A 17,519-nucleotide genomic window follows, 5' to 3' on the forward strand; every position below is an offset into this window, starting at 1 on the left:
ACTTGTATTCTTGGTTGTACTTACATAATGGTTAGATCAAATCTGAAGAGATTATGCAAATAATCCAAAAACATGTTACATAATCAATAATTCTTTTTAAGATTCCATTTTCGAATGAAAGAAGGATATCCTCTGGTACAAAGGAAGAATTTACTTAAGTACAAAATTAAAATATAAGTCCAAGGTTCTTAAGGTGTCCCATGAGTCACTAGAAAGGGGACACTTGGGTTTTCTCAAGACTCACTATAATGCATGTCAATATTTTCTTGAAAGGATAAATACAAGTATTTAGAACTATGTAGTAGAATGTGATCAATGCCAAAATAACAAAAATTAAAATGTTATTACCCCAGGGTTGCTCCACCCCATACTAATTCCAAACCAAAAGTGGGAATACATATAAATGGAGTTCATTAACAAATTATCCATGTCATATGGGAAGGAAAAAATTGTCATGGAAGTGGATAGACTAAGTATATAGGCACACATCATGAGAGCGAAGAAATCAAATTCAATAAAACAAATTATCAAATTATTTTGTAAAAATGTTTATGAGTTACATAGACTTTCAAATATCATTTCTAGTAACATAGATGAAAAATTTACCAGAAATTTCTCGGAAGAATGCTTCAAACAAGTTGGAACATCTCTTAGCACGAGTTGATCTTAGCATCCCCAAGATGACCAAACCTGAATTGTAAATAAATGTTTGGAAGCATAACTCTTTTGTTTTGTAATATATAATTTGAAAATGTGGTTCCAATGGCTACATATCGCAAAGTTGTGGTACAACTCCACATATCACATTTCAACTAAATTGACCACAAAATAGCTTCCAAGTTTTATGTACTATATCAAGTTATCAAGAAAATCTGTCAAGGAACCTATGAGTTGGATTTTCTAGATAAAATCCACATCCACAATGTTTTCCATGTATCTTGTTTCAAGGAAGTGTTGGGAAAACATCAAACCAAACAAACAACACTTTATACAATGGATGAGGAAGGAATATTTTTATTAGAATTAGAAGCTATCATTACCACTAGAGAGAATAAATTAAGCTCCAAAATAATTTAAGAATATCTTGGTTAAATGGAATAACGTATTAGAAGGGGATGCCTCTTGGGGGAGAGATAATTTTTTTCAACAACATCCTTCGTTGCCATTACTCTAAGGACAAATGATAAATAATAAATAATGAAAGGTCAAGTTTGCGAAAAAGACATGTTGTTAGTGAAAAGGTACCTACTAGGTTAATTATATGGGCTTGCCATTCTAATGCATCATCATCTCATTTTTGTTGTACATTTATCTATACAATAATATTTTACCGTCTCAACATTGAGAAAATTTAAACTCCCTGTATCACACTCTGTCTCCTCCTTGTAAGCCTTGTTCCCTATTTGAATATAAATTCCATTTGGTAGCATGTCGCCTAGGCTCATCCCAAGACATATTTTAGCCATGGAATTTCTCTTTAGAGATCTTGTTTCTCATCTATGGTAAACGTTCTCCCCAACATATTTCTAATTAGAGTGAAAACCCTTTCTTACCACAATGTCAACATGAGAAAATGCAGTTTCTTCCATGGAGACTTGTATGAACACCCTTCATGCTTTGGATCAAAGAAATGTATGAAGTGTATCAATGATAGAATGGAACTATCCTAGTACCACTCCTCCCTTAGTATCATTTCCTTATATTTAGCACACTAGAACACAAATGTTATCCAATGCCTTTCCAACAAAGGGTATAATGTTGGAGCATGACACCATTTTTGTTTATAGACCTTATTTATCAATGTGCTAATGTATATTTTTAGAGATCAACGTACCATGGAACTTACTTACCAATGTCATAACTAATACAATGACCCTGTGCCATAACTATTGTTTGACCCATTGTGAGCTTCATATACTTCTACTTTTAGTTTTACACATATAGGCTTCAAATTCTTCCTCTTCACAATGATCTCAACATTAGCAGTTATCTTTGAAGACCCTTCCCCCTTGAAACCTATCCATAATTATTATAAACCTCATTATACCTAGAGCCCACCACTTTTTGCAAAATCCTAGATTCATCATTTTTGTTTGTGGGTTGAAATTAGGCTTAGGTAACCCTGCTATGGTCATATTCTTTAGTGTTTCAACCTTGACCTGATTCTTGAAAGACATGAAAAATGAGTCTCGTGATTAAAGAAGACCTCATACTTTGGAATCAAATTGAATGATAGGTATTGTCTTCGGAGGGAGTTGAAAGCATAATCTAACATATATTGGATGGATGCACTATTACTCAAGGTTTGGAAGAAAACTAAGAGGAGCTTGTGATCAAGATCCCCTAGAAGGTCAAATGATAGATTATATACCTATGACATCACCATTTAGCAAGAAGTTTAAGAGTTGTAATGTTGTTGATACACCAATGTACCGACAACTGATTGGTTCCTTGATATATAGAACACATTGATTGGGCTGGCAGTGATAATGATGAATACAAATACTACTAATGGTTGGTTTTACTTGGGATTTGGTATGATTTCTTGATAGATAATGAAGAAATATTCTATTTCATTGTGAGGGAACAATATATGGAAGTATATACAATCAGTTGCGAAGTAGCTTGGATCCATAAAATGTTTGATAAACTATTTGATGACATGTTATATGAAGATTCACAGAGAACCAAGAAGGTTGAAGAAGACTATGATTCATGACATGATGTAGAATGGAGCTGTGAAGCTACAATATCTGTCTCACTAATGAACATGTCGTCGATGCATTAATGGAGTTCCTTCCTAACAGAAAGGATGAGTATTTTTTGAGGCAAGCTTAGACTTGTGGATATCTCCTTCCTATTTGAGAGGGAGTGAGGATGGAAACCTTTATTCTCCATGTGTCATATATTATGGCTAGGACTAACAACCATAAGTCTGATACATGAACAAGTATATGGAGAATGGTGAATTGGATAAGCATCATGGACTGACATTCTTGAGACATGTACTATGACCAAGACTACCATATGTGAGTCAAGTACATTGATCTGGTATAAAAATGGTCGGGGGACCGATATTTCCTTGTGTTAAGAATTTTGAAAATGGATTAGGAAATGGTATTGTGAGGACATATTTTGGTGAACCTAGGTGGATCATGCACCTTGGAGAGGCGGTGATGTCCTATTGAATGTCTCTCAACATTATGCTATGATCTAGTGGAGCGATAGAGCTTATTGATCAAGGCCTTGGTATTTTGACAATGTTGGTTATGATGATGTTATCATCAGTGATGCTTATCAATATGGATCCTTTCTTATATGAATATTTCAACTTGAGACTATCCTATTGAGTCATTGTTAATACCTATCTAGTTAAGAGGGAATGTTGAAGTTGTAGCTAGAGTTGGTCTTCATAATGTAACTTTAACATTGATGTATTTATTATATTTTTTTCAAAGCATGTTATTCATGATTAGAGAGGAAAAAAGAGCCAAAAATAATTTATTATGAGTCAAAATAAAATATATTTGAGTCATGTCCCATTTGGACATTTGTAAGAAAAAAGAATTTGAATTTATGTTGAGCATAAGTCCACAAGATGACAAAGTCAGTCGTCATTGGACAAGTCAACATAGTCCTCCAAAAGACACCTATTTGACCCTCCTGGATAGTTATATATAAGATACGGTTTGAACTACTTGGGACATACATACATCGCACAACAAGAAATACATCCGAACCTAGCAAAGGAGAAGAAGAAGTTTAGTCAAAGGGGAGAGAAGATGAAGTCAAAACAAGAAGAATATTCCCTCGTCGACCAAATCTTTGATCACTGCAGTTCACACGTGTGAGAGGTATGCTTTTTTGTGGAAGGCCAAAGTTTCAAAGGTAACCATAGGCTGAAATTCGACCCTAGTTGCGGGTCCAAAAATTTGAAGTTTGACCAATTTTGAGGAAGTTTGACCAACGTTGAATTTGACCTTGGACGTGACTTGGAGGACGATTGGAATTGGTATCTTGGTGACAATTTGGTTTTGTCCTTGGTCCTGGATATCTCTCATTTTGATTTGATTCTATAAGAGAAGGATTTTTGGTTTTCTTCTTGTGGATTTTTCCATGGCTAGCAACCTCATTTTGGTGTCTCTTGTCTCTTTGTGATCTCTATATTTTCTTGAAAGATTGAACCTTTGTATAATTTCTTGATGAAGAAGATATAAGAAGTAATAATACGACATCTAATATTCACAAGTAATTATCAAGAAGATAAATCAAGTGCTAGACTTCATTACACTCTGTTTCTCAACATTTAAAAGAGTGTGCTTTGTCATTTTTTGAAAAATGATGATACTACTATCATTGATTTTTTTCAAGGGTTGTGTTCTAAAACTATTTCAATGTCAATGTAGTAACATTTTTTATATTTTTAGGAGGTGATATAGTAGTCCCATCATTTTGGTTGACTAGTTTTTGTTTTTGTTTCTTTGTAGCACTAGTATAACAATTCATTTTTTATGGTTCTTTTGGATTGTTCTACATTTTTTAATGGAGGGATGAGTAATAATTCAACTCCTTTAATTTCCTTAATTCTATAAAATCCAAGAGAAATTTTACCTTAATTTTATAAAATTTAAAGGAAAGTTTAGTTTATTTTTTTGAAATGTTGGTTATAATAGCATATCACTGCTCTTCATTTATGTTTTCATGCTATGAGAAGAATTTCAATGCTCTCAAAATAACCAAAAACTTGCATTGGACCTCATTTTCACCCATTTGATGGGTTTGAACACATCTATCTAGGTTAATGCAAAGATAAATACCACACATCCATGGGAATTTTGTCTATAATTTTACAAAAAAATGAAAATTTAAGATAATTTGTTTTAAATTAACAAAATATAGGGAAAACTCCCCCTTAATTTTCAATGAGGGAGGGTTGATAATTTATATGTTCCAAAATTACAATCATACAACCCCCAAACCATAGGGTGTAGAAGACAAATGTTGCAATGTTCTATTTATTATAGTATTAAAATATTGAATGTATAAATTATATTAAAAGTTTATTGGAACTACAAAAACACTTCAATTTCCACTTTCTTTGTTTTAGGTCTTGTGGCTCTAATACAGTTATTAAACATCCTCACATGGGTATCCCACTTTAAAATAAAAAGCATCTTTGATGACTTCACAATGTAGAGGGAGGGTGTGATGCAAACCCTCCCTTTACATCCAAAATCAAAACTATAATGACTATCTTGACTATGAGAAACGAGGGTGATGCAAAACTTCCTTCCATATAATTATGTAAAATTTTTGGATATGAAGGGATGGGGGAAATTCCATTATTCCATACCCGATTTATTTTGGGTATGCTCACTCAAAATAAATTTAGGGAATAGAAGGACACCATTTCAAGATATTCATACCAAAATTCATGTTGAATTTTCTTGCAGGACACTAAACCCAACCTTCATAATCATAGTTGCTTTATTGCAATATACTAATTTGAAGCTTCATGATGAGGTTATTTCATTGATACAAAGCTTCATGAGTATGCCTCTTCAGTATAGTAAATTAATTTCAAGCTTCATAAGGTTGATTCATTATAGAACATATGCATTGAACTCAATCAAGGGGTTGCTTCACTTGAAAATGGGAATCTCAAACAATTTTCTGACATTAGGGCTTGAGGAATGATTATAAACTCTTGCTTCAATAGTTTGTTAAAAAGGAAAAGTCAAATAGAATCTATGCTACCACCTCAATCAAATCCTTGTACAAGAAGTGAATTAATAAGTATTAAAGGTCATTTGGAGGATTACATTGATAAATTAAAAACTTTTGTCTCTTCATCTTGTGAGAATTATTGTAAACATGTTAAGAGTTGGACATTAATGCTAATATGATGAAACAATATTTGGAACTTGTTTCTAAAAACATCATGGATGAATTCAAGGAGAAGAATAATTACTTGATGGATTTGAAGAGGAAATTCAATATATATGGTTGAGTCCTCTTTCTCTTCTTTTGATGCATTAATTTATTTCCTTCAACAATCTTCTCCTAGATATGAGAAGCATATTGGACATGTTGGGTGTGGAGCCTGATTATCTTCTGTATTCAAAGGTTTTAGCTGGATGTATACCCTAGGAAGACTGTACACCCCTCCACGCGGGGGGGGGACTTGTCCCCCCCTGCGAGGGTTCGGGGGCAGCGCCCTTGAAGCTAAAAATAGATGTAAAATTGCCTTGTAAAAATCTAGTAATTTATAGTCAATCTAGGCCGTTCATTAGGCGGATGATCTGATGGTAGAAGTTATGTTTAATTTAGGGTTTTTCGCCCTAGAAGGCAACCCCCTCACTATATATGAGGGAATTGTATTGCATCTATGTACATCTATATTTTGAGTGAGGAAGAGAGAGGAGATTGAGAGCAAAGAGGGTATTACAACGGATTTGCTGTAGGTTGTATCTCTTTATTTTGCTGGATAATATAAAAGGAAGGACTGGTTGTTTCTCCGTGGATGTAACCCAAACTGGGTGAAACATGTATATCTGTGTTTCTCTTGTTTTATGCGTTTTCTGTGTTTATATTTCTGCAATATTTTATGTGTTCCATTGCTCCGTAATATATAATTTTCTAACAACTGGTATTAGAGCCGAAGGTCTATTTGGCTGATAAAATCGCAGGAGAGAGGGGTTCTTGGTTCGAGTGGGAGCAATGGTAGAAGATGGTAGGTTTAGGGTCGAAAAATTCAATGGCCAAAACTACCAGCTGTGGAAGATGCATATGGAAGATTATCTGTATCAGAGAGATTCATACCTACCATTGAGCGGAAAGACAAAGAAGCCGACGAGTATGAAAGACACAGAATGGGATATTCTGGATAGAAAGGCACTTGGAACAATACGGCCATACCTAGAGGCATTGGTAGTGTTTAATATTTCAAAGGAAACGACAACACATGGTTTAATGTTAGCGTTGGCCAAACTGTATGAAAAACCCTCGGCCTCAAATAAGGTATTTCTTATGAAGCGTTTATTTAATATGAAGATGTCAAAAGGTTGATCTGTTGCAGACCATTTAAATGATTTTAATACAGTTACAAGTCAGTTAAGTTCTGTAGGGGTAAATTTTGATGATGAAGTTAGGGCTCTGTTATTGCTGTGCTCATTGCCAGAAAGTTGGAATGGTTTAGTTATGGTTGTTAGTAACTCAGTCTTTGGATCTAGTACTTTAAAGTTTGATGATGTTGTTGGTGCAATCCTTAGTGAGGAAATGCGATGGAAAAGCTCCGACAAGACATCAAGTAATGCTTTGACTGTAGAGACTAGGGGAAGAAAAATGGAAAGAGGAAAGATCCCAGGATATCACTGTAAGTCAAGAAAACACAGATCCAAGTCCAGATCGGGGATAGTGTGCTGGAAATGCAGGAAGAAAGGACACCTGAAGAAAGACTGCAAGTCTTGGAAGGGAAAAGAAGGAGACACGCAACAAGAAAACAATCATGAAGTGAATGTAGCAGGTGATGTGTTGCAAGATGCTTTGATTCTTTCATTAGAAAATATTATTGATGCCTGGGTGGTAGATTCAGGGGCCTCATTCCATGCCACACCTGATAGGAAACATTTTCATGATTATGTTCAAGGAGATTTTGGACAGGTTCGATTGGTTGATGATAAACCCCGTAAAATCGTTGGAATGGGTACAATTTTCATAAAACAACAAAATGGAAATCAGTGGCTATTGAAGGAGGTAAGGCGTGTTCCAGATTTGAAGAAAAAATTGATTTCAAGAGGGCAGTTGTGAGGTGAAGGTTGCATAAGTACTTTCACAGATAAAACCTGGAAGGTCACTAAAGGATCCTTGGTAATAGCAAAGGAGGAAAGGTTGTGTTGATGCCTCGAAAATCGCTGCAACAACAATGGGGGATAACCACCCGGTCCGGACCTTAAAGCAGCTCCTTTTCCGTTTGGTGTGGTGGCTCCGACTGGTTAAACTAGGTCCAATTACCTTCTCCCTATTGCTATTGGTTTATGATGTATTTTTACCTACCAATAGACAGGGATATCAGATCACTTCTTCTTGCTTGATCAGGCAAGAGAATGACCCTTAAGCTGATTTGGGTTCAGCCAAGCCACAACTAAAGTTTTGCCTCTTTAAGGAGAGGACTTAAAAGAATGTAGAATTTACTCTAAATGCAAGCTTATTCTATGATGCAAGCAAAAGAAACTAATCTAAATCCTATCTTAATTAGGCAGATATAGATCTAACCCAACTAAGAGCAAGATAATTAAAGTATTGAGATTTAAATATGTCTTGTTTATAATGAATATCAAGTTAATGAAGTAGTTCAATTAACTGATATTATAGTTACCAAAACACATCCCATTGAGACCTCTTAACTGAAATAATAAACCAACAACATTCAAGAAGTAGTTCATAAAAATGATATTAATTATCAAATCAGTAAATCCAATAATTGAATAATGATATGTGGAAATAGTTCACAACACATTACCATTCAATAAATCAGTTTTATAAGACAGATTTCTAAGTAAATAGTTACTCAGAAATCAGATTTTAATTCATAAGAACAGAGATACCTAATAACAAGAATGAGACAAATTACCCATATTGACAATATTGCACAAACATGAATAAAATGAGACATTCCTGTTACCATAAAAATGAAACTGATATTTGAAATAGTAGTATTAAAAATATCAATTTATTGCATCCATTTCTCTGATCTTGGTCTCCAACAGTCCTTTACATTGCTTGAACTTCTGCCTTCAAAGCTAAAGCCACAATAGTGAAAACTCTGCCCCTCATACATAATTCAAGATACAAAGGAAAAATCCTCAATAATCCCCAGATCTGAGATTTTCTCTCATCTCTCCTACAACTCTAAATTCTTATTACAGTAGTGCTTTTAGAAGTCTAGTATTGCAGAGGAGAGCAGCCCCGATTCCATTTTGCAATCTATTACTTATACTATTTGTGAAGGAATTCTTGAGAGAAGAGTTTGTTGAAGAGAAATCTGCTAAATCCAATTTTACTTGCTCAAAATTATGATCTTTAATTGCTGGAGCATTCTCATTGATTGAAATCTTTTTCTCCATATTTCTTCCACTGTTTTCCTGCAAAAAGAAATCAAAATAAATTAAAATGCAACAATAAAATCAACATGGCATTGCTGGCATTTAAATCAAATCCAATCAGATTCTATTTAAATAAATAATTGAAAATAAAATATAAGCTTTCTCTTGATGCCTGGGATGGTTTAATTGGCCAGAGATATGATTAACCAATGGATCTGTAATTAGAAGAGGTTTTGGACAAATGAAAATGAAGAAAATAACTCAGAAAATTGATTTTGTTTTCAAAATTCGGAGTTTGATCTTCTGCCTGATTTTTGACCTAATAAATGATTAAATCTGTTAGTGAAACCTCCTCCAAAATGTTCTCCTTGATTTTCTCTTTCCAATGAGCCGTATTGGGCCTCATTTGGCCAAGTAGAACTCAATCTATGAGCCTCCAAAGTTGATGGGTCAAATCTGGAAATTCTGTTGCTGGGCTAAAAATCAAAATATTAATTAAAAATCTATTTCTAAATTAGAATTCTAATTTAATTATTAATTATGAACTAAACTAATTAATTAATAAAACATTATTAATTAATCTAACTAATTAATTAACTATTTATAACTAATTAATAATAATTAAATTTTAATTTAATTAAATTTTATATATTAATTAAATTAATTAATATAAAATTTATTATTATAAAATATTAATTTTAATATTAAATATTATTTATCATATTATATTAATATTACCCCATTAGCCCATTTCCTTTTAACTCTTTCATACGAATGAGTTGAAACAAAACATGAATTTTTAAAAACTTGGTTAATGCCCCTTTCCCCTTTGACTTTTCGCAATCGGGGAATCGGGGATATGGGGGTTCACAAACTTTGGCACATTGAAAAGCTTCCGATCCGATCTCCCGATCGGGTAATAAAAAATTCTTTTAATATTAAATCAAATTAACTTGCCATGTACCTTGAAATGCCTCAATGCCTTTTCGCAATTGGGGAAGTGTGGTGCTCGGGGTCCTTAAATGATGCATGCATTGAAAAGCCCCGATGCGATGCCTTCCGACTTGTGTTTATCGGCGATCGGGGGGTATGTATGTATCGGGGTTTTTAAAATATGTCTAATAAAACTTCCGACCCGATCAAAAGTCCCGACGCGATCAAAACAATTTTATTATATGTTTTTTTTTGTTTTAAATTTCAATTTAATTAAATTAATTATATTTAATATATTAATTAATTTAAAATTTAATTTTAAACATAAATTTTATTTTGGTTTTTTTTTTTTTTTGAATTTAAGTTTCTAAACTACAGCCACTTTAATGAAAATAAAAATAAAACTACAGCCACTTGAAAAATAAATAAAATAATAAAAATAAACTACAACCACTTGAATGTTTGGGTTTTCGAGATTAGGATTTGATTCAGAAATTGAAGTGAATTTCATAAATCCCGATGCTTTATAATTTGGCTGTATAAGTAAAAAATAAAATAAAAATGTTAGTAAAAACTAACTAGGGGTTAATATTTAAAATAAATGCATTATTGAGCTAATTTATTTACAAATTGCAATATTCTACATTTTATGCATTTTAACCTAGGCTAGATAAATGACGAGACTTCAAAGGAGTACCATTTTCAAACCGGTTGACCAAATGAGGCGAAACAAGCGTCAATGGGAAGCTTATAAAAAATTGATTTTAACAAAGCAATCAAAACAAGAATCCGAAGAAAACGAAAAATTAACAAAAGTGTAGGGCAATCAACTAAATAAAAATCCAAAAAGGTGTTTAGCCAAAATTTTAATAGAAAGGGTCCCCATTATTGAAGTGAACACATCAATAATGGGGGGGGTTGTGTTTTTACCACAACAATGGCGACACACGGGAGAAGAACCAGTTATCTCTGTTTGATATGAATAAGATTTTCCTAAAATTAAAGTAGAAATAATTAAAGAAGAGAAAATTATGCTTGAAATGCTTGACTAAGTTCATTAGTTTGAATAAAAGCAAGAATCATCTTATTGTAATTTTTCTTAAAATTCCTCATACATTAAAATATTTCAAAACTCTTTATCAGTCCTTAATTAGTTGTAGAGATAAAGCAGGGGTCACTTTACAACTTAGCTTTTAAAATATACTCCTTTGTCATAGATAGAGCCACTGCTGCCAGCAAACATCTATAGTTTCGACAGGGTTACCTTTTAATCATCAATGATTCAGAATCCCATCTCTTTAAAAATTATTGATCTAGAAATAAATCCATATATATATGTTTATTTTTTATTTTTATTATAAATCTTTAAAAGCCATTGTCCTGGTTTGGTGGCCAGATAGTTGACAATGCCATTCACTGGTTATAATTGGACTGAGCAAGCTGGCTCGTGATGAGACCCCTTGTCTTATAATTGTTTGCAATCATAAGCCATTACCCTGGTTTGTTTAGCAATGTTGGTAATGTCAGCCTATTTCTTTCCTATGATCATGGTTAGCAGGCTCACGATGAGACCTCTTATCTTTTAAGTTTAAATATATTTCTAGATTATGCTCTAGAAAAATAAGACTTTTTGGGACAGGGAGAATCATTGACTCCGTAAGAGTTAAGAATGACAATTTTAGAGTTAAAGGTGCTTTGCTGTAAAGTGTCTTTACTTGGTTATAAATAACTTTTCTTGACTGATAATAAAACTTTGAAAGATCCTAATAAAATTTTGAAATCTCAAAATGATTACAATTTGATGAAAAAGAAATTTTCAGATTTTATGATACTTTGCCAACTTCTCTAAATTGGTAATTTCTTCCTTAAGTATGTCTACCTTTATAATAAGAAAATCAAACTTTACTAAGAGATTTAAGAAAAAGCCAATAGGTGACTATTAACAATTTTTCTCCACGTATCCTGACCATTGTTAGGTAACAAATAGGCTTTCCATATAAATAATGACAAAGTCACCAAAATCAAAACTGAAATCCAAAGGAAAAGAATTCTTATGCTAAAATGAGAAAAGAAATCAACGAACAAAAATAAAAACAAAGAAATCTCTAAAAATGGAAAGGAAAATCCAAGTTTCGCAAGATAAACTCAAACAAGAATGTTTATACCAATGTCTCCAACAATATGAAGAAAAAGAAAATAAGCATGTAATCATTCCTTCTTATGTTGAGATTTAGAAAAACATACCTTGCAGAGTTGTGAATGCTTTAGGCTTTTAGATAACAGTGATTGTAAAATTCAGCCACAATGAATACTTTCTATCTGATATGAATCTTCTTGTTTCCAAGCATCATCTTAATCATTTTCTAAAAAGGAATGCTTAAAGAAACAAACTAAAGGTTCAAAAACTTCCTGGTGTGGCTGTTTCAATGAGGATTATCGCTGCCTCTTGAAATAAAGCCAGTAGAAGAGTATGGACTTCAAGAATATGATCCGGCAGAGGATTGAAAGTTTTTATGAAGAGCTGCAAAACAGATTTGTATATTAGAAAAACAAAACTGAAACTAAAGCAACGAAATGGAAATTAATGAAAGTGGGTACATGAATCTTACCATTGGATAATTTCTTTTGATCTTACCTGAAAGGTATCAGTTTCTCCAAACTAACTGACTTCTTATTTTAATTATCATTAAAAACATAAAGAAGTCAAACTAACCAAAATCCTATAACCCAAAATCATTGTTTATTTTATTTAAACTAAAGCAAGTAGTAAAATGTAAAAATGGAATGCTTAGTGTTCAAGGAAATTGAAATTAAAAGAAATGCATCAGAGATGAGAATGAGAATTTGCAGTAATGACTATTCCTCAAAATATTATAAGTTTCATATAAACTCCCTGATTTGATAAATTGTCCAAAATCAAGACCAAATCCAAGATAATAAAATTTAAATATGAAGATAGAGGTCTTGAATTCCATTTTTAATTATGGAATTATATATTTAAAACTAAAATGTATGAGAAATTGAAATGATTTTTGTATCCTGTAAATTTGTCATCAATTGCCTTTTTCCCATAGTGGTTACCCAAGCTCGCTTTAACACATCGCCTCATCGGATGATCCACACAACATGTTTCTTCACCATGATTTAAGTTTAATTTGCAAGACTTCAATTTTATTGCTATGCCATATATTGATTAAATGTTAACGACTTAGAGGCATGCATTAGAAGTTCTCGCATCAAAGTTTGCAATGGCGAATCGCCGATATGAAAATATGCGATGAGAAGTTGTGCTATGAGATGGAGCGATCGCATCATTAAAGAAATATTATATCGGGGGTCGAGGCATATTTACACTGTGCTTCCCACATCGCACATCGCAAATTCGGAGATATGAAATGAGCATAAATAAAAATGCGATGAGACGATTGCGATATCGACGACTGCTAATCGGCGATGAGCAGACTTTAGGTACCCGATGTAACACAATATGATTCTTGCGATGCCGATATGCGATGAATGACGTGGCTAATCGGCGATCGGCAATCGACGCAATTGGCAATCTTAAGCACATGATGTAACAATTCTTGATACGCCGATATGCGATGAAGAGTGGACCCGATAACTTTATGATAAAAATTTAATAATGTATCGGATTCAAAACAACGACCGCTTTAAAGTTATGCTCCTACCATTATTGCGATTGAACGGGCGCGATATTTTTTATGAATTTGATTTGAATTTCATATCGGGTCCGGGATTATGTGTTTATCGCAACATCGGTAAAGTCGATTATTGGCGATTCACAATAATGGAAGTATACTTCAACTGCAAAGCTCTGATATGCGAAATGCGATATGGCATATGAGTAAGATAATACATCGGAGGTATTTTATGAACAATTTGTTATCAAAAGAAATGCTAAGAACTACTTCCGATGAAATCTTATGATGCGAATGGTCTTATGATATTCCTAGAATTTCAATTGGGTTTTCTAAGTGAATAAAAACAAAGTTAAAGAATGTTCAAATTCTAATGAATCAAAAGTAAAATTTCCCTGAACCTATTGCAAATTTGAAATGGGTTTACTGCTTACTTCAAGTTTTTGAAAACAAATGAAAACCTGTAAATAAAATAGAACACGAATCAAAAATAAATTAAGGAAAAGAGAAACTAATAAGAGATGAGGACGAACTTGTAAATGCATACCTGGAAGGAAATTGTCTGCAGATTTTACCTCATAAATCTTCAAATTCTTCCTTTGATTTATCAAAATTTTTTCTTCGTTTAAAATCATCTCATTATTTATTCTAAATCTAAGTGTGCAATCAACCTAAATAAAATCTGTTTATTCATGTTCAGGAAATATAAAATTTACCAGAAATATAAAAATAGGCTCCCCTTTTGAATTGAAACAACAATTTATTATCTCTGCTTATTTTGAATAACTTGAGAAGAATCCGTATTGTTATAGCGACTGTTCAATAATACCTTTAGTAAATGAATATGATGCGTTTTGTAGCATCAAATAATAAACTAAAGATCAGAATGGGATAAAGCCACTAATTGTGGAAAAATATCAAAACAGATTTGAAGGTGTGCACACAGCAGAATGGACATCCTTAACAAATTTCGAGGAATATGAATTTCATATGATTACAGCGAAAGATTAGATTGACTACTAATGATTGAGTCAGAATTGAGCTTATCATAATCAGTCATACATTTCATGGGATAATGAGATCATGAAGCTCTTATATCCTCAATCTTTATCATATAAATTCCAAAAGAAAATGTTAGAAGGAAATCCCGAAATGAAGAAAAGTGGCTTTGAGGCAATTGATACCAAGTGCAACTTTAATTGAATTTAATCAAAACATTATTCAAAATAGGCCGAGTAGAGATATCGCTATAAGAAATTTCAAAAAGGAAAGCAAGAATTAAAATTTTCTGATAAGGAAAAATGTTTCCACTGAACATGTATGAGAAGGCTGATTGCTTTGTTTTATTGCAAATAAATTAACTACATAAAACACGCTAACTAAATTAATTCTACTCCTATTCTAACTATATACATGAAAATGACTAGGTATACTCATATTTCCAGTGTAGCCATTTTCTCATTTTTATTCCTGTGTTTATGTACAGTTCAAATGTTAGTAATAAAAATACAAATCTAATTAAACTAAGAAAATTAAATATGAAATCAAAATGTACAGTTATTGTTAGTAGCTTATTTAGAATCTCTGTCTCTTGAAATTTCATTTCCAATTGAATACCAATTGGATCATAGAAATCTGGATGGATTTCCATTAATGATTGGGAAACGTTCAAAAGAGGAGATGACAGGCCGAATTGTGGATATGAGTTTTCAAATTCAAAGGCCTGGAAAAAATTGTTAGTGTTATGTACAAATGTTAAGCTATTAACCATTTCCTTTGAGAGAAAAATTTCCAAATATTTTTCAAATGAATTAATGAAAAATGGATGGAAATCTTTTAAATGAAATGGAAAGTTATTAATTGAATTGAATTGCTGACTAGATTGCAAAAATACATTCTCTTGTTGACATTGCCTTTGAAAAAATAGAAGCTTTTGATGAAACATTAGCATTGATTGAAATTGAAATATTGATATCTTTTGATGTTCATGATTATAATATGAAACTTCAATTTCCCAATCGGGCAATGCATCAATTGAGTGTTTGATAGTAAGGTGTTCAATATGCCAGCGAAAAGTGTGAAAATTTTGCAAAATAAAATCAGAAAATAAATCTAAGTTTAAACAAAATAGTTGTGAAAGAAAAACTAAAATGAAATCACTATTTGTACAACTAATGTTACAGAGCAATTGGGATTGTTTTGAAATAATTTCTCTTTCACAAGGATTGGCTAGAATTATGAAATTTGGGTAATTTCGAATTCCAACTTGTGAAATAGAAAATGAATTATGATTATGAATAGGAATGAGAGTTTGATCCTCATATGAATCATAAATTGGAATGATTTCTTGAATGGTGAAATCATGAAGATAATTTTCTGCTCTAAAATGAGGAATAGTTGAGATAATTCCTACATTGAAGCGTTCTTCATCCTCAGATGTTATTTGAATTTTATCATGAGGATTCTCTTGAGAAGAATAAAAATCAACATCCTCAATGTCAGAGTAATCATCATAAATGACTTCACAAGATTGCCTGGAATTCCCTTCGATTTCATCCAATATACCAAAACAAGGAGGAACAAAAATTTCATGTTCATTAGCGGCAAAAGAATGATCAATTATTGTTTCTTTATCTTGATAAAAATTTAATGGTAATTCATTTAAATTATCCTCTTTAATTTCTAAAATATCATTAATACCAAGAGGAAAAATATTACCATCATTGAAAATATCAGGATAAAGGGAAAAATGTGAACCTGAAACAATGCATTTAAAACTGTCTCTGTTTGAGAACTCTTGTGCATTATGCTCATTGTAAATTTCAGATTGCTGATCATTCCTTTGTGTGCGTATGCTTTCTTGAAGAATGCTGCTTCGCTTCTCTGATTTTGGCATTTGTTCATCATGGAGAAATTCAGAAATTTGTACAACAGTTTGCATTTTGATTGCTGGTTGTACTTGCTGATTTGCGATTTGATTTTCCGAATATACTTCAAAGTAGCTATCAGATTTCAAGGCGGCTTTTTCTCCAAAATTGTTGTTGTTGTCTTCTTGCATTTGAATAGAAATATTTTTCAAGCTTTGTGAAACCACTTCATCACAATTTATTTGCACATCCATATTGGGATTCTCATTTATATTAGAAGGGGATGAAACAAAACTTGAATTAATTTCATATGGATTGGGAATGGGTGGAAGAGAATAAATATATTCAAACCAATCTAATGATTCTTATTCCTTAGGTTTATCTTCGTCTTTAAATCTTAAGCAATTCAAATGAAATCGAATATTAAAATCATTAACAGACTCATTTTCAAACCTTCGTAGATATTCAATTTCTTCACATACTTGTTCATAATTATAGCCATCAAATTTACAAATGAAAATTGTAACAAATTGATCTCAGCTATGGAATGAAGCAACTAGAAAAGTTCTACACCAGCTTCTGGCTTTTGCCGCAAATGTGAGAGTAAAAATTCTACATAAAATGCCTTCATCAATTCCTTGAAAATCGTAATTTGAAACATTTTGAATAAATTGAAAGACATGGTTAAAAGCAGAAGAATTTCTCTTACCATTGAACTTTACCTGAGACAAGAGTCTTACCACTTCGGGTGGAGTATTGGAAGATTCCCGTCCATGGATACAACTCCAAATTGGAAGTTTAAGAGGAGCCATCACAATAAATAAAATATTAAAATTGAATAGACTCCAACAGACAAAAAGTCTCACGCCCTGCTTCTAGCGCCAAAAATGTTGATGCTTCGAAAATCGCTGCAACAACAATGGGGGATAACCACCCGGTCCGGACCTTAAAGCAAC

This window comes from Pinus tabuliformis, chromosome 9 (assembly GCF_031772625.1).
Source record: "Pinus tabuliformis cultivar Carrire ecotype Pingquan chromosome 9, CPIR1, whole genome shotgun sequence".
Classification (NCBI taxonomy): Eukaryota; Viridiplantae; Streptophyta; class Pinopsida; order Pinales; family Pinaceae; genus Pinus; species Pinus tabuliformis.